The 18,443-nt window shown below is 42.4% G+C and overlaps 1 long non-coding RNA gene across 1 annotated transcript; it reads right to left on the bottom strand.

The window, feature by feature from the left end:
• Positions 1-369: 369 nt before the first annotated feature.
• LOC124121558 lies at positions 370-2,572 on the bottom strand. The gene is made up of 3 exons (XR_006859051.2): positions 2,460-2,572; positions 1,525-1,709; positions 370-446 (listed from the first exon to the last, which is right to left on the bottom strand). It is a non-coding gene; the product is annotated as an uncharacterized LOC124121558 (long non-coding RNA).
• Between the last annotated feature and the right edge of the window lie 15,871 nt (positions 2,573-18,443).

The following is an 18,443-nucleotide window of genomic DNA, read 5'->3' as shown; positions in this document are numbered from 1 at the left end:
TGCCTGATATATTTGTGGAGATGGACGTGCTTCTGGCGCATGGACTATTACATACAAAGGTGCATGTACTACTGCCATCCAACCTGACGAATGAAGGTCCCTATGTTATTGAGGCCCAGTATACGGCGAATTGAGGTACTGCTAACGTCTGATATTAATTGAAACTAATGTACATGTAGGTTGATGTGCTATTGAATCCCTATCATTGCCCATTGCTCATGCTATCGCCCACTGCTTGTGTTTTCCAATCTCGATTATATACAGACCGGAGTGATATAATATTTTTGGCTGACTGTAAATTGCTAAAACCATTCGAAGCAATGTGTGAAGCCACGTCCGTCACATGTTGGAAGTAATAACACCTTTGTATTGTATTAACAGTTTTTATTACACGATGGTGAGTTCACTGAAACATACACGATACAGCTTCTTGTGTGATGAACTATCTGAAAGTATAAAAAAACCCAGTTCAAACGTTATTCAAAACGTTTACAGAAATTACAAATTTAATATAGATATATTCAGATCGCAATCTGATACTGGTATAAAAATAGAGCATGTCATTTAACAGATAGGTGAATATAAAAATAGTTAACAAAAACAAGGAGGCCCCGGTTAAAGCACTCCTTTCCACATTGGTCACGAAGTAATCTTTTGTTGTCCCGCCATGCTATTATTGGATATTGTTTAAACCAACTTCCTCAACGATTGGTTATCCACCACATCTTGACTAAATATCACATTTAATTACCGTATTCGACGTAATAAGCGCCCAGGGCGCTATCAAAATTAAAAATAGGGGGCTCTTATTTGAATATTATTTTGGTGAAATAAAAAGAGTTGAAAGAGAAATTTCGTGGTTCATGCTGTCAGCCTGAAATGTTTATGTACGACATATATATGTTTCCAGAATTAAATGCCAATAATTAAGTGTGCATATAATTATAACACATGAATACGTATTATACGCGAATAAATAAGTCTTGTGTACATTGATCAATCGGAAGGGGTGCTAATTGGGATTGTTCACTAGCCAATATCTCAGCAAATGTCGCCGTGGGCGCTTATTAGAGCGGGTCGTTTATTTCGTCGAATATGGTATTTCCTGAAACAGTGTTCACTTCAATATCGTCGGTTATTAAATTGAGTACAAACCTAGAAGTAACCTTATGCTTAGCCAGTAATACAAATCGATGTTTAAATAGTTCAGACATCGTGTCCACTTGGTACTACGACCCGTGAGGATTCCGGGGTGACCATGCTTGCCGTGAAAGGCGACTAACGGGATCGGGTGGTCAGGCTCGCTGACTTGGTTGATGCATCTCATCAATCCAAATAACGTGGATCGATGCTCATGATATTAATCACTGGATTGTCTGGTCCAGACTCGATTATTTACAGACCGCCGTCATATGGCTGCAATATTGTTGAGTGCGGCGTTAAACAACAAACCAACAACAACACTTGGTACTACACTAAGTCTTTGCTTTAAACATATTTCCCATAAGGCTGATTTAAACTCACTCATTTCTTTCCAAATGATCCGAAGGATCCGAAACTCCCAAAGGAACTTAGTCCGGATTTGGAGAAACTTGAAGGAAAGAAACTCTTGAACTTGCTTGAGCCGCTGCCACTGCTGCTGCTGCTGTGACGGTGATGACTATGCCGGTGATGACAACAGCTCTCAACAGCATTAAATGTTAGGGCAACTAGAAAAATATATTAATCATCAGACATGAAAAGCTACGAATGAGAAAACCCCTGTGATGTTGTAATATCATTGTTAATGGGGTTGGGGGTAAATTCCATTCGCTAAAAATAAACTATTTCACTTAGTTCGATATATCTTACAGGTCTTTATAAATATAGTTTCTATGTTTTTTTAATAATAAAAAACCTGTTTGTGTTTGCACCTTTATCAAAGGGTCAAAGTAATACAAAAATGCTTGCATTTTCTGTTACTAGTTACCACCTCACACTAGATAATTATTCCACTTTTTTTCGTATAGGCATTTAAATGTGAAGATGTTTCTATTTCAGAAAATATTTTTTGCCTTTGAATAAGATGATAAACCAGCTTCTAGTTACTTTTCACAATAACACGATGGCTTTCAAGCGCTTTAAAGAAAGATTTAGAATAGAATTCCTATCTAATGTTCCAATGTTCTGGTACGACATATTTTGGCATGGCTATTTAAAGCACATCTGCCTGCCCCCTGCGAACTACTGGATATCATTATATCAAGCACGAACAGTTATAGAAATACAAACTTCTTGTTTTCAATGTCAATAAAAGAGCACTTTTCAGAGAGCAACGTTATGTATTCATTTATGATTAGATAATGTCAAATCTTCAATGTTGTAACATACAAAATAATATTTCCATTGCCGTATTTCATTACAACCATTGCAATAATATTGTCCACATTTTGTTTGAACACAATAAAATGTTTACTTACCGAAACAGATCACCACAAATATGATCATTGCAGACTTCATGATGTGTTGCACAGATAAAAAAACAAACAAATTTGTTGATAATTAAAACCGAGTGACTGTGTATTGATCGTTATCACGAATGTTGGTTTGCCCGTATTTCTCTCCGTATATTTATACCAGTTTATCAAACCGTGTACAGTTGAAGCGGGGAAGTCACTTTCAAAAGTGGAAACGTTAGCTTAAAAGACATTCATTGTCTCTAACGGGCACCCAATCCCAGCATGCTGTTCCTCTTATTGTCTTTAAAAACGTAAATATAGGAATTAGCAAGGTTTGGGACTCATTGATGTAAACTGTTATACGTTTTAGATCTGCCTCCGCGGTCGACTCAAACAGGTTAGCGGAAGGATTTGTCAGCAGGTGATAAGGCGCTTCCCAGCATGCTCGGTTAAACATGACGTTTAATGTTTTATCCGTAGGCACGTCCTGGCATCTTTCAAACTAAACCTTAAACAAAGAAATACTACAAACACCAGGTCAAACATTTAAATGGGAACTGCTGAAACCTGTGCTCTGTTGCTTGCGCGCTGTACGTGTGTATAGGTGTGCCTCGACATGTACCATTGTGCATGTGCAAAACAGTTTTGGGTCCTTACTATCAAGATCCATATAGAACGAGATATATCAATCATAAAGCGATCCTCCGGGGGTAAAACGTTTGTCAACCCAAATAAATAAAAACGACCCATTCACTTTCAAAGAACCAGAAAGGAAGGGGTAGGGGGACGTGGGTCGTGGGTCGAAATATACAATAATAGCTGTGAACATCACGTCCATTGTAATACAAAATTAATGTTATTATGGGTCGATGGCTTACACTTACAAAAAAACCGAATTGAAGTGGCCCGACGTCTCCATTCTGTCAAATGATTGGCAACAGTGGCAACTCACAGTCTTTCAAAATCCCAAATTTTACATACACACCATGGTGCATGCAAAGGGCAACCACTCCCATCTAGAGTTGGTTGGTTGGTTTGTTGTTTAACGCCACACTCCAGGTATATGACGGCGGTCTCTAAATTACCGAGTCTGGACCAGACAATGCAGTGATTGATATCATGAGCATCGATCCACGCAATTGGGATACGATGACATGTATCAACCAAGTCAGCGTGCCTGACCACCCGATCCCGTTAGTCGCCCCTTACGACAAGCATAGTCACCTTTTATGGCAAGCATGGGTTGCTGAAGACCTATTCTACCCCGGATCTTCTCATCTGAAGTTCTTTGGGTTGTTTTTATGATATAGCGTTGTTAGTTCACAAAAAGCGTTTGAAATCACATCACGTGATGCAAAAATTGGACAAAGTAAATATAATTTGGACAAAGTAAACATTGGAACCACTCGGGTTTTTTTGCATTCACCTGTCATTGTATGATGTGCACAAACTTGCACTATCGGTACGATGTAGTTCACAATTATAATGATATATTTATGTTTTCGGCAAATTTAATAATAATGATAATAATCCCTGGACGTTAGATTTACATGTTGTGGTATAATAAACTTGCAACGTTATTACACAAGAACATGTTCCCGATATGACTAACACTCTCCAAAATACGACCCTCGGTTTTCACGTGCTGCACGCGGATGCTTCGTACTGTACTCACACGTCAATCAAACGCAGACGACAACCGCAAACTCTTGATTGCATATGTGCCAACAAACTGCTGTTTAAATTTCATTGAAGGAGATGTTTTCTTGTGGATTGAAGATACGGTGTTTGAACTGTCACCAGGAGATATTTCCACGTCAAAAGCAGACAACAACCGCATACTTCTAATTGCATATGTGTCAACAAACTGCCATTTAAATTTCATTGAAGGAGATGTTTTCTTGTGGATTGAAGATACGGTGTTTGAACTGTCACCAGGAGATATTTCCACGTCAAAAGCAGACAACAACCGCATACTTCTAATTGCATATGTGTCAACAAACTGCCATTTAAATTTCATTGAAGGAGATGTTTTCTTGTGGATTGAAGATACGGTGTTTGAACTGTCACCAGGAGATATTTCCACGTCAAAAGCAGACAACAACCGCATACTTCTAATTGCATATGTGTCAACAAACTGCCATTTAAATTTCATTGGAGGAGATGTTTTCTTGTGGATTGAAGATGTTATTCAGGTGCTGTGGCTGCTTGGCTCTCCATTCAAACTGTTGGACAGACGATACAAGTGAACTCGTCACTGCAGAGGCGTCGCCAAACAGCCACGTAAATTTCATTGGAGAAGAATTTCAGGAGATATTTCAATTTGGATTGGACATAATTTTTATGGACACATTTTGTGCGATTGCATAATTGAGGACTGTGACCAATGAAGAAAGATTGGACGATTGACATCGGCGGAGAAAGGTAGGAAATTACGTTGTTGTTAGTGAATTACTTGATGACATTTCATACGACGGTCTAGCTTCCAAATTGCACCGTAGAAAGCATCACTATAAACAATAAAAGCTTGGGATAAATAGTTCCTTTGGATCCACCCAACCGACGATGCTCCTCATCCAAAAAGGTGGGATGGAACTAAAGGAAGTATTGCCAACTTTTTGCGTTCTTTGAAACCACATAGCACTCAGGGCTTAGAACTACGAATTAGTACAGTAAACTTGGCCAACTGTCCAACAGCAACAGTCTGACGGTTGTTGTTTTCGTTCCAACAGTTGTCGGTCGAATTTTGATGGTTTGAGATATATCCAATTTTCTTTATCAACTTACTGCAAGTCATCCCTGGACCATCTCTGGACTATCCCTGGACCATCTCTGGACTACCCCTGGACCATCCCTGGACCTTGGCTGTGGCCTTCATGCCCAACACACATTCTTTTCTGCCTGGGTTATAGAAACAACTGTCTCAGAAAAATGGAGATGGTGGGATGGCCTAGTGGTTAAAGCGTTGCCTTATCATGCCAAGGCCCGGGTTCGATTCCCCATATGGGTACAATGTATGAAGCCCATTTCTGTCGTCCCCGCCCTGATTTTGCTGGAAAAGAGCAAAAGGCGATGAAAAACCTAACTCACTCACTCTTAGAATATAGCAAGCACTTAGCGTATTCTTCGAAACACTTTTGAAAACAGAACTTATTTAGTTATTTATAGAGACACCTTAGAAAATAGCAAGCACTTATGTTATCCATGAAACCTAAGACTTTTGCAATATCTGTCATGACTTATTAAACTATTCGCCAGTATGAACCTTTCAACGCAGTACAGTGTCTGACGACTTGCTGAACTATTCGCTAATATTAATGTGGCACAGTACAGTGCCTCGCGACTTGTAGAACTATTCGCTAATATAAATGTGGTACAGTACAGTGCCTCACGACTTGCTGAACTGTTCGCTAATATCAGTGTGGTACAGTACAGTGCCTCACGACTTGCTGAACTAGTCGTTAATATTAATGTGGCACAGTACAGTGCCTCACGACTTGTAGAACTAGTCGCTAATATAAATGTGGTACAGTACAGTGCCTCACGACTTGCTGAACTGTTCGCTAATATCAGTGTGGTACAGTACAGTGCCTCACGACTTGCTGAACTAGTCGCTAATATCAATGTGGCACAGTACAGTGCCTCACGACTTGTTAAACTAGTCGCTAATATCAATGTGGCACAGTATAGTTCCTCACGACTTGCTGAACTAGTCGCTAATATTAATGTGGGACAGTACAGTGCCTCACGACTTGTTAAACTAGTCGCTAATATCAATGTGGCACAGTATAGTGCCTCACGACTTGCTGAACTATTTGCTAATATTAATGTGGCACAGTACAGTGCCTCACGACTTGCTGAACTGTTCGCTAATATCAATGTGGCACAGTACAGTGCCTCACGACTTGCTGAACTAGTCGCCAATATCAATGTGGCACAGTACAGTGCCTCACGACTTGCTGAACTAGTCGCTAATATTAATGTGGCACAGTACAGTGCCTCACGACTTGCTGAACTAGTCGTTAATATCAATGTGGCACAGTACAATGCCTCACGACTTGTTAAACTATTCACCAATAATTACTTGACAGGTGATATAGGTTCAGTACAGTTAGGTTATTCTTCAAAACCCCTTAGCATATAGCATGCACTTACGGTATTCTTCAAAACCCCTTAGCATATGGCATGCACTTAGGGTATACTTCAAAACCCCTTAGAATATAGCAAGCACTTAGGTTATTCTTCAAATACCCTTAGAATATAGCAAGCACTTAGGTCAGTCTTCAAAACACCTTAGTTTATAGCAAGCGCTTAGTTTCGACACATCTTCACCAGATCATCAACGCAGAAGATAAAGGTAAGTCACATATTTACTGAAAAATCTCATTGATGTATTCTTTATTGCAGTTCATGTTAGTCCAGTAGCAAATTACCTCAAATTTCCATTAAACAGAAAAAAACAACTCTCAGTAACCCGACTCAGACCTTTTCACGCGAGTACCTTTTTCACGCGAGTACCTTTTTCACGCGAGTACCTTTTCACGCGGGTACCTTTTTCCCGCAAATAGATTTTCACGCGAGTACCTTTTTCACGCGAGTACCTTTTTCACGCGAGTACCATTTTCACGCGAGTACCTCTTCTCTCGCGAGTACCTTTTCACGCGAGTACCATTTTCACGCGAGTACCTTTTTCACGCAAATAGCTTTTCACGCGAGTACCTCTTCTCTCGAATACCTTTTCACGCGAGTACCTTTTTCACGCGATTAGCTTTTCACGCGAGTACCTTTTTCATGCGAGTACCTTTTTCATGCGATTAGCTTTTCACGAGAGTACTTTTTACACGCGAGTACCTTTTCACGCGAGTACCTTTTCACGCGAGTACCTTTTTCATGCGATTAGCTTTTCACGAGAGTACTTTTTACACGCGAGTACCTTTTCACGCGAATAGATTTTCACGCGTGTACCTTTTCACGCAAGTACCTCTTCTCTCGAGTACCTTTTCACGCGAGTACCTTTTCACGCGAATAGCTTTTCACGCAAGTACCTTTTTCACGCGATTAGCTTTTCACGCGAGTACTTTTTTCACGCAAGTACCTTTTCACGCAAGTACCTTTTCACGCGAGTATCTCTTCTCTCGAGTACCTTTTCACGCGAGTACCTTTTCACGCGAATAGATTTTCACGCGTGTACCTTTTCACGCGAGTACCTCTTCTCTCGAGTACCTTTTCACGCGAGTACCTTTTCACGCGAGTACCTTTCACGCGAATAGCTTTTCACGCAAGTACCTTTTCACGCGAGTACCTTTTTCACGCGATTAGCTTTTCACGTGAGTACTTTTTTCATGCGATTAGCTTTTCACGCAGGTACCTTTTCACGCGAATAGATTTTCACGCAAGTACCTTTTCATGCGAGTACCTCTTCTCTCGAGTACCTTTTCACGCGAGTACCTTTTTCCCGCGAGTACCTTTTCACGCGAGTACCTTTCCGCGCGAGTACCTTTCCGCGCGAGTACCTTTTCACGCGAGTACCTTTTCACGCGAGTACCTTTTCACGCGAGTACCTTTTCACGCGAGTACCTTTTTACGCGATTAGCTTTTCACGCGAGTACCTTTTCACGTGAATAGCTTTTTCACGCGAATAGCTTTTTCACGCGAGTACCTTTTCACGTGAATAGCTTTTTCACGCGAGTACCTTTTCACGTGAATAGCTTTTTCACGCGAGTACCTTTTCACGCGAGTGCCTTTTCACGCGAGTACCCCTTTCACGCGAGTACTCATGAATGGTACCTTTTCACGCGAGTACCATTTTCACGCGAGTACCTTTTTCACGCAAATAGCTTTTCACGCGAGTACCTCTTCTCTCGAATACCTTTTCACGCGAGTACCTTTTTCACGCGATTAGCTTTTCACGCGAGTACCTTTTTCATGCGAGTACCTTTTTCATGCGATTAGCTTTTCACGAGAGTACTTTTTACACGCGAGTACCTTTTCACGCGAGTACCTTTTCACGCGAGTACCTTTTTCATGCGATTAGCTTTTCACGAGAGTACTTTTTACACGCGAGTACCTTTTCACGCGAATAGATTTTCACGCGTGTACCTTTTCACGCAAGTACCTCTTCTCTCGAGTACCTTTTCACGCGAGTACCTTTTCACGCGAATAGCTTTTCACGCAAGTACCTTTTTCACGCGATTAGCTTTTCACGCGAGTACTTTTTTCACGCAAGTACCTTTTCACGCAAGTACCTTTTCACGCAAGTACCTTTTCACGCGAGTACCTTTTCACGCGAGTATCTCTTCTCTCGAGTACCTTTTCACGCGAGTACCTTTTCACGCGAATAGATTTTCACGCGTGTACCTTTTCACGCGAGTACCTCTTCTCTCGAGTACCTTTTCACGCGAGTACCTTTTCACGCGAGTACCTTTCACGCGAATAGCTTTTCACGCAAGTACCTTTTCACGCGAGTACCTTTTTCACGCGATTAGCTTTTCACGTGAGTACTTTTTTCATGCGATTAGCTTTTCACGCAGGTACCTTTTCACGCGAATAGATTTTCACGCAAGTACCTTTTCATGCGAGTACCTCTTCTCTCGAGTACCTTTTCACGCGAGTACCTTTTTCCCGCGAGTACCTTTTCACGCGAGTACCTTTCCGCGCGAGTACCTTTTCACGCGAGTACCTTTTCACGCGAGTACCTTTTCACGCGAGTACCTTTTCACGCGAGTACCTTTTTACGCGATTAGCTTTTCACGCGAGTACCTTTTCACGTGAATAGCTTTTTCACGCGAATAGCTTTTTCACGCGAGTACCTTTTCACGTGAATAGCTTTTTCACGCGAGTACCTTTTCACGTGAATAGCTTTTTCACGCGAGTACCTTTTCACGCGAGTGCCTTTTCACGCGAGTACCCCTTTCACGCGAGTACTCATGAATCCATAGCGTGATCATTTGAAACGCTTCCAAGAAGAAGATATTTGCTCTGGCGTCTCCCCTGTCATCTCGGTAAGCCACAGTTTTGCATGCATTTTATCAAAAATATCATTCATGTAGCAAACAGGTTAAAATGGTTTAAATAAATGCAATGACAAATAACTCGGAATAAAGATCAATTGATATCAGTAATATAGCTTTTGTAAAATTCATTTAATATGTAACTTCTGCAAATGAGAAATCTTGTATTCAGATTGTTTCTTCTTTCTACAGACATCACCTTTACAAAAGCGATGCACCTGTGAATTGTAGCCAATCACTTCCATGAGGGAATACAATCATTTCAGCCTTGGAAGGATCACACATGTGAGTTTCAATACCATATTTATCTTATCACTTGAATACTTTATACTTCTAAACATAACTGGGGGCGGTCGGGTAGCCAAGTGGTTAAAGCGTTCGCTCGTCACGCCGAAGATCCGGGTTCGATTCCCGACATGGGTACTATGTGTGAAGCCCATTTCTGGTGTCCCCTGCTGTGATATTGCTGGAATATTGCTATAAGCGGCGTAAAACCATACTCACTCATTCACTAAACATAACTGAATTTGTTATTTACTTTTCATTACTTACATACGAGGAAAAGTATACTGTATTATGTATAGTATGAATTTATTGCAGGACCTTCGGTGTGTTGATTGGGAGAAAGGCAATGCTATAGGTAAGGTCACACCAACTGATCTGAAATTCGCAAACAATGGGTTCAATGAACAGAAGTTATAAAGGGGCTATTAATTCCAAAATGGGTTCTTTGGGGAACCTGCTAGTTTTTAAGGTTGTCTTGCCGCGCAGGTTCGATTTTCCTATAAGGGCAAATGATTATAATAGTTAAGGCTCCTGGTGTGCTCTTCAGTGAAATTCACTCAAAAATTGCTTCAGCGGCTCCAAAACACTGACCAACGAACATTTGTATCTCTTTTGGCTGCGTTTATTTGACTTAATTAAAGTTAAACCTTGTATCAACAAATGTTGAAATGGAGCAATATCATCAATAATACAGAGCCTTCATTTGAAGTGGTTATTTGAAACGCATGCAACAGTTAGTGATTTTCGGATATTACACTAGTTTCGACAACATTGCATACGACTATTGTTGGTCAAGTTCGCCCTGGAACAGCTGTAATGGTTAGACGTATGTCTGTGCTATTTCAATAGGGGAGCCTTGAATAGTAAGTCCTTGATGCAGCATCAAATATCCATCCTGGTCGTTGTAACCTTGAACAACGTATGCCATACACTGAAGCACAAACTCAAGTTCCTTTACAAAAACATTCTTCTAAAAGCGTGTTATTTTATTGATGTTGTTTATTTAGTAGTCTTGCCGACCTTTTCGCTGATATTAATGTGGCACAGCACAGTGCCTCACGACTTGCTGAACTATTCGCTCATGTTAATGTGGCACAGTACAGTGCATCACGACTTGCTGAACTATTCACTCATGTTAATGTGGCACAGTACAGTGCCTCACGACTTACTGAACTATTCGCTGATGTTAATGTGGTACAGTGCAGTGCCTCACAACATGCTGACCTATACGGTCATATGAATGTAGTATAGTAGAGTGACTCACGACTTGCTTAACTATTCGCTCATGTTGATGTGGTACAGTACAGTGCCTCGCGACTTGCTGAACTATTCGCTCATGTTAATGTGGCACTGTAGAGCGCCTCACTACTTGCTGAACTATTTGCTGAATTCAGTGTGGTACAGTACAGTGCCTCACGACTTGCTGAACTATTCGCTAATATTAATGTGGCACAGTACAGTGCCTCACGACTTGCTGAACTATTCGCTAATATTAATGTGGCACAGTACAGTGCCTCACGACTTGCTGAACTATTCGCTCATGTTCATGTGGCACAGTACAGTGCCTCACGACTTGCTGAACTATTCGCTAATATTAATGTGGCACAGTACAGTGCCTCACGACTTGTTGAACTATTCGTTCATTTTAATGTGGCACAGTACAGTGCCTCACGACTTGCTGACCTATTCGCTCGTGATAATGTGGCACAGTACAGTGCCTCACGACTTGCTGAACTATTCGCTCGTGATAATGTGGCACAGTAAAGTGCCTCGCGACTTGCTGACCTATTCGCTCGTGATAATGTGGCACAGTAAAGTGCCTCACCACTTGCTGAACTATTTGCTGAATTCAATGTGGCACAGTACAGTGTCTCACGACTTGCTGAACTATTCGCTGAATTCAATGTGGCACAGTACAGTGCCTAACGACTTACTGAACTATTTGCTGATATTAATGTGGCACAGTACAGTGCCTCACGTCTTGCTGACCTATACGCTCGTGTTAATGTGGCACTGTAGAGTGCCTCACGACTTGCTGAACTATTCGTTCATTATAATGTGGCACAGTACAGTGCCTAACGACTTACTGAACTTATTCCTGAAATAAATGTGGCACAGTACAGTGCCTCACGACTTGCTGAACTATTCGCTCGTGTTAATGTGGCACAGTACAGTGCCTCACGACTTGCTGAACTATTCGCTGAATTCAATGTGGCACAGTACAGTGCCTCACGACTTGCTGAAATATTCGCTCATGTTAATGTTGCACAGTACAGTGCCTCACGACTTGCTGAACTATTCGCTCATGTTAATGTGACACAGTACAGTGGCTCACGACTTGCTGAACTATTCGCTGAATTCATTGTGGCACAGTACAATGCCTAACGACTTACTGAACTATTTGCTGATATTAATGTGGCACAGTAGAGTGCCTCACGACTTGCTGAACTATTCGTTCATTTTAATGTGGCACAGTACAGTGCCTAACGACTTACTGAACTAATTGCTGATATTAATGTGGCACAGTACAGTGCCTCACGACTTGCTGAACTATTCGCTCGTGTTAATGTGGCACAGTACAGTGCCTCGCGACTTGCTGAACTATTCGCTGAATTCAATGTGGCACAGTACAGTGCCTCACGACTTGCTGAACTATTCGGTAATATTAATGTGGTACAGTACAGTGCCTAACGACTTGCTGAACTATTCGGTAATATTTAATGTGGTACAGTACAGTGCCTCGCGACTTGCTGACCTATACGTTCGTGTTAATGTGGCACAGTACAGTGCCTCACGACTTGCTGACCTATTCGCTGAATTCAATGTGGCACAGTACAGTGCCTAACGACTTACTCAACTAATTGCTGATATTAATGTGGCACAGTACAGTGCCTCACGACTTGCTGAACTATTCGCTGAATTCAATGTGGCACAGTACAGTGCCTAACGACTTACTCAACTAATTGCTTATATTAATGTGGCACAGTACAGTGCCTCACGACTTGCTGAACTATTCGCTTGATTCAATGTAGTACAGTACAGTGCCTCACGACTTGCTGAACTATTCGGTCATGTTAATGTTGCACAGTGCAGTGCCTAACAACTTGCTGAACTATTCACTCGTGTTAATGTGGCACAGTACAGTGTCTCACGACTTGCTGAACTATTCACTCATGTTAATGTGGCACAGTACAGTGCCTCACGACTTGCTGAACTATTCGCTCATGTTAATGTGGCACAGTACAGTGCCTCACGACTTGCTGAACTATTCGCTCATGTTAATGTGGCACAGTACAGTGCCTCACGACTTGCTGAACTATTCGCTCATGTTAATGTGGCACAGTACAGTGCCTCACGACTTGCTGAACTATTCGCTAATAATAATGTGGCACAGTACAGTGCCTCACGACTTGCTGAACTATTCGCTCATGTTAATGTGACACAGTACAGTGCCTCACGACTTGCTGAACTATTCGCTCATGTTAATGTGGCACAGTACAGTGCCTCACGACTTGCTGAACTATTCGCTCGTGTTAATGTGGCACAGTACAGTGCCTCACGACTTGCTGAACTATTCTCTCATGTTAATGTGGCACAGTAAAGTGCCTCACGACTTGCTGAACTATTCACTCGTGATAATGTGGCACAGTACAGTGCCTCACGACTTGCTGAACTATTCGCTCATGTTAATGTGGCACAGTACAGTGCCTCACGACTTGCTGAACTATTCGTTCATTTTAATGTGGCACAGTACAGTGCCTAACGACTTACTGAACTAATTGCTGATATTAATGTGGCACAGTACAGTGCCTCACGACTTGCTGACCTATACGTTCGTGTTAATGTGGCACAGTACAGTGCCTCACGACTTGCTGACCTATTCGCTGAATTCAATGTGGCACAGTACAGTGCCTAACGACTTACTGAACTATTTGCTGATAATAATGTGGCACAGTACAGTGCCTCACGTCTTGCTGACCTATACGCTCGTGTTAATGTGGCACTGTACAGTGCCTCACGACTTGCTGAACTATTCGTTCATTTTAATGTGGCACAGTACAGTGCCTCACGACTTACTGAACTTATTGCTGAAATAAATGTGGCACAGTACAGTGCCTCACGACTTGCTGAACTATTCGCTCGTGTTAATGTGGCACAGTACAGTGCCTCACGACTTGCTGAACTATTCGCTGAATTCAATGTGGCACAGTACAGTGCCTCACGACTTGCTGAAATATTCGCTCATGTTAATGTTGCACAGTACAGTGCCTCACGACTTGCTGAACTATTCGCTGAATTCATTGTGGCACAGTACAATGCCCAACGACTTACTGAACTATTTGCTGATATTAATGTGGCACAGTAGAGTGCCTCACGATTTGCTGAACTATTCGTTCATTTTAATGTGGCACAGTACAGTGCCTAACGACTTACTGAACTAATTGCTGATATTAATGTGGCACAGTACAGTGCCTCACGACTTGCTGAACTATTCGCTCGTGTTAATGTGGCACAGTACAGTGCCTCGCGACTTGCTGAACTATTCGCTGAATTCAATGTGGCACAGTACAGTGCCTCACGACTTGCTGAACTATTCGGTAATATTAATGTGGTACAGTACAGTGCCTAACGACTTGCTGAACTATTCGGTAATATTTAATGTGGTACAGTACAGTGCCTCGCGACTTGCTGACCTATACGTTCGTGTTAATGTGGCACAGTACAGTGCCTCACGACTTGCTGACCTATTCGCTGAATTCAATGTGGCACAGTACAGTGCCTAACGACTTACTCAACTAATTGCTGATATTAATGTGGCACAGTACAGTGCCTCACGACTTGCTGAACTATTCGCTGAATTCAATGTGGCACAGTACAGTGCCTAACGACTTACTGAACTAATTGCTTATATTAATGTGGCACAGTACAGTGCCTCACGACTTGCTGAACTATTCGCTGGATTCAGTGTAGTACAGTACAGTGCCTCACGACTTGCTGAACTATTCGGTCATGTTAATGTTGCACAGTGCAGTACCTAACAACTTGCTGAACTATTCACTCGTGTTAATGTGGCACAGTACAGTGTCTCACGACTTGCTGAACTATTCACTCATGTTAATGTGGCACAGTACAGTGCCTCACGACTTGCTGAACTATTCGCTCATGTTAATGTGGCACAGTACAGTGCCTCACGACTTGCTGAACTATTCGCTCATGTTAATGTGGCACAGTACAGTGCCTCACGACTTGCTGAACTATTCGCTCATGTTAATGTGGCACAGTACAGTGCCTCACGACTTGCTGAACTATTCGCTAATAATAATGTGGCACAGTACAGTGCCTCACGACTTGCTGAACTATTCGCTCATGTTAATGTGACACAGTACAGTGCCTCACGACTTGCTGAACTATTCGCTCATGTTAATGTGGCACAGTACAGTGCCTCACGACTTGCTGAACTATTCGCTCATGTTAATGTGGCACAGTACAGTGCCTCACGACTTGCTGAACTATTCTCTCATGTTAATGTGGCACAGTAAAGTGCCTCACGACTTGCTGAACTATTCACTCATGTTAATGTGGCACAGTACAGTGCCTCACGACTTGCTGAACTATTCGTTCATTTTAATGTGGCACAGTACAGTGCCTAACGACTTACTGAACTAATTGCTGATATTAATGTGGCACAGTACAGTGCCTCACGACTTGCTGACCTATACGTTCGTGTTAATGTGGCACAGTACAGTGCCTCACGACTTGCTGACCTATTCGCTGAATTCAATGTGGCACAGTACAGTGACTAACGACTTACTCAACTAATTGCTGATATTAATGTGGCACAGTACAGTGCCTCACGACTTGCTGAACTATTCGCTCATGTTAATGTGGCACAGTACAGTGCCTCACGACTTGCTGAACTATTCGCTCATGTTAATGTAGCACAGTACAGTGCCTCACGACTTGCTGAACTATTCGCTAATATTAATGTGGCACAGTACAGTGCCTCGCGATTTACCTGAACTATTTGCTGAATTCAGTGTGGCACAGTACAGTGCCTCACGACTTGCTGAACTATTCGCTAATATTAATGTGGCACAGTACAGTGCCTCACGATTTATCTGAACTATTTGCTGAATTCAATGTGGCACAGTACAGTGCCTCACGATTTACCTGAACTATTTGCTGAATTCAATTTGGCACAGTACAGTGCCTCACGATTTACTGAACTATTTGCTGAATTCAATTTGGCACAGTACAGTGCCTCACGACTTGCTGAACTATTTGCTGAATTCAATGTGGTACAGTACAGTGCCTCACGATTTACTTAACTATTCGCTGATATTTATGTGGTGCAGTACAGTGCCGCACAACATGCTGACCTATTCGGTACTATGAATGTGGTACAGTACAGTGCCTCACGACTTGCTGAACTATTCGCTCATCATGTGGCACAGTACAGTGCCTCACGACTTGCTGAAATATTCGCTCATGTTAATGTGGCACATTACAGTGCATCACGACTTGCTGAACTATTCACTCATGTTAATGTGGCACAGTACAGTGCCTCGCGACTTGTAGAACTAGTCACTCATGTTAATGTGGCACAGTGCAGTGCCTCACGACTTGCTGAACTATTCACTCGTGTTAATGTGGCACAGTACAGTGCCTCACGACTTGCTGAACTATTCGCTCATGTTAATGTGGCACAGTACAGTGCCTCACGACTTGCTGAAATATTCGCTCATGTTAATGTGGCACAGTACAGTGCTTCACGACTTGCTGAACTATTCGCTCATGTTAATGTGGCACAGTGCAGTGCTTCACGACTTGCTGCACTACACGCTCATGTTAATGTGGCACAGTACAGTGCATGACGACTTGCTGAACTATTCGCTCATGTTAATGTGGCACAGTACAGTGCCTCACGACTTACTGAACTATTCGCTGATATTAATGTGGTATAGTACAGTGCCTCACGACTTGCTGAACTATTCGCTGAATTCAATGTGGCACAGTGCAGTGCCTCACGACTTGCTGAACTATTCGCTCATGTTAATGTGACACAGTACAGTGCCTCACGACTTGCTAAACTATTCACTGAATTGAATGTGGCACAGTGCAGTGCCTCACGACTTGCTGAACTATTCGCTGATGTTAATGTGACACAGTACAGTGCCCCACGACTTGCTGAACTATACGGTAATATGAATGTAGTACAGTACAGTGCCTCACGACTTGCTGAACTATTCGCTGATATTAATGTGGTACAGTGCTTCACGACTTGCTGAACTATACGCTCAAATTGATGTGTTACAGTACGGTGCCTCAAGACTTGCTGAACTAGTCGCTAATATTAATGTGGTACAGTACAGTGCCTCGCGACTTGCTGAACTATTCGCTAATATTAATGTGGTACAGTACAGTGCCTCACAACATGCTGACCTATACGGTAATATGAATGTAGTACAGTACAGTGCCTCACTATTTGCTTAACTATACGCTCAGATTGATGTGGTACAGTACAGTGCCTGACGACATGTACAATTTGCTCGGGGGCACGTGTGGCCCAGTCGTCTAAGGCGCCGCGATTTGCTGTGCAGAGTTTGCGTCCCTTTGGCACGCCAGAAACCTGTGATTGTGGGTTTGAATCCCGGTTCGCCCCATGTATGTTTTTAGGTTTGTCAGTACCATGCCCGTACTCGTGGGTTTCACCGAAGTGGTAACGGCATGAGACCTGCATCACTTCGGGCTTTCCTCCCACATTAAGCTGACGGGCCGTGATATAAGTGGAATACTGTTATAAGAGGCGTTAAACCCAACTCACTTTCACTATTTGCTCATATCAATGTGGTACAGTACAGTACAGACTTACTGAACTATACGATCATATACATTTGCTACAGTACAGTGCCTGACGACTTGTTGAACTATTTGCTGATGTTAATATGAGGTCTTTGAAATGCATTTAGAAGTGATACACATAATGATGGGAATATATGGATGTCAACTTCTTTATTATGAAGAACAACGTTTCGGAGTATATGCTTACTCCTTCATCAGGTGAATGAATGCCACGAGGCAGAGATCATATATGTACATGTAAGGACAGCAACATTAATAAGATAACAAAAGGTTTAAAATAACAAAGGGTAGAAACTAACAAGGGAAGATGAATGGCGCTGATAGGTGATTAGCAATAGACAATAGAAACCAACACTTTACGGTAATTAGCGCTGATGGTATTGAAGCCAGTACTTAAGTTATCATACATAAGTATTAGGTAGTGGACACTGGGCAAAAGGGAGGCCGGAGGTAATTATAGTTGACAAAGATCAAAGCAATAGGTCCCAAGCGCTAGGCAGATAGTTCTCTGGTCACGGTTCATGGCTGGCTGGTGTCTCCTGATGTCAATGGCTTCTTGTAGTTTTCTTTGTCGCCAGTTGTTGTTGTTGGACAGGTGGTGAACAGGCCTTTGGTGGCTTCCCGCATGTTATGGTTTTTGTTCTTCAGGATGTGTTCGGAAATAGTGGACTTCAGATCGAGTTTGACCGCCTCCGTGGTCTTGTGGTAGAGCGTCCGCCCGGAGAGCGGAAGGTCCAGGGTTCGATCCCGGGCCGCGTCATACAAAAAGACGTTAAGGATTGTACTTGTTGTTACCCTGTCTGGCGCTCGGCATTAAGGGGCTAAAACAAGGACTGGTCGGCTCGGA

This window comes from Haliotis rufescens, unplaced genomic scaffold, assembly GCF_023055435.1.
Source record: "Haliotis rufescens isolate VD_foot unplaced genomic scaffold, xgHalRufe1.0.p SCAF_13, whole genome shotgun sequence".
Classification (NCBI taxonomy): domain Eukaryota; kingdom Metazoa; phylum Mollusca; class Gastropoda; order Lepetellida; family Haliotidae; genus Haliotis; species Haliotis rufescens.
This window is presented reverse-complemented; position numbering and strand designations above follow the sequence as displayed.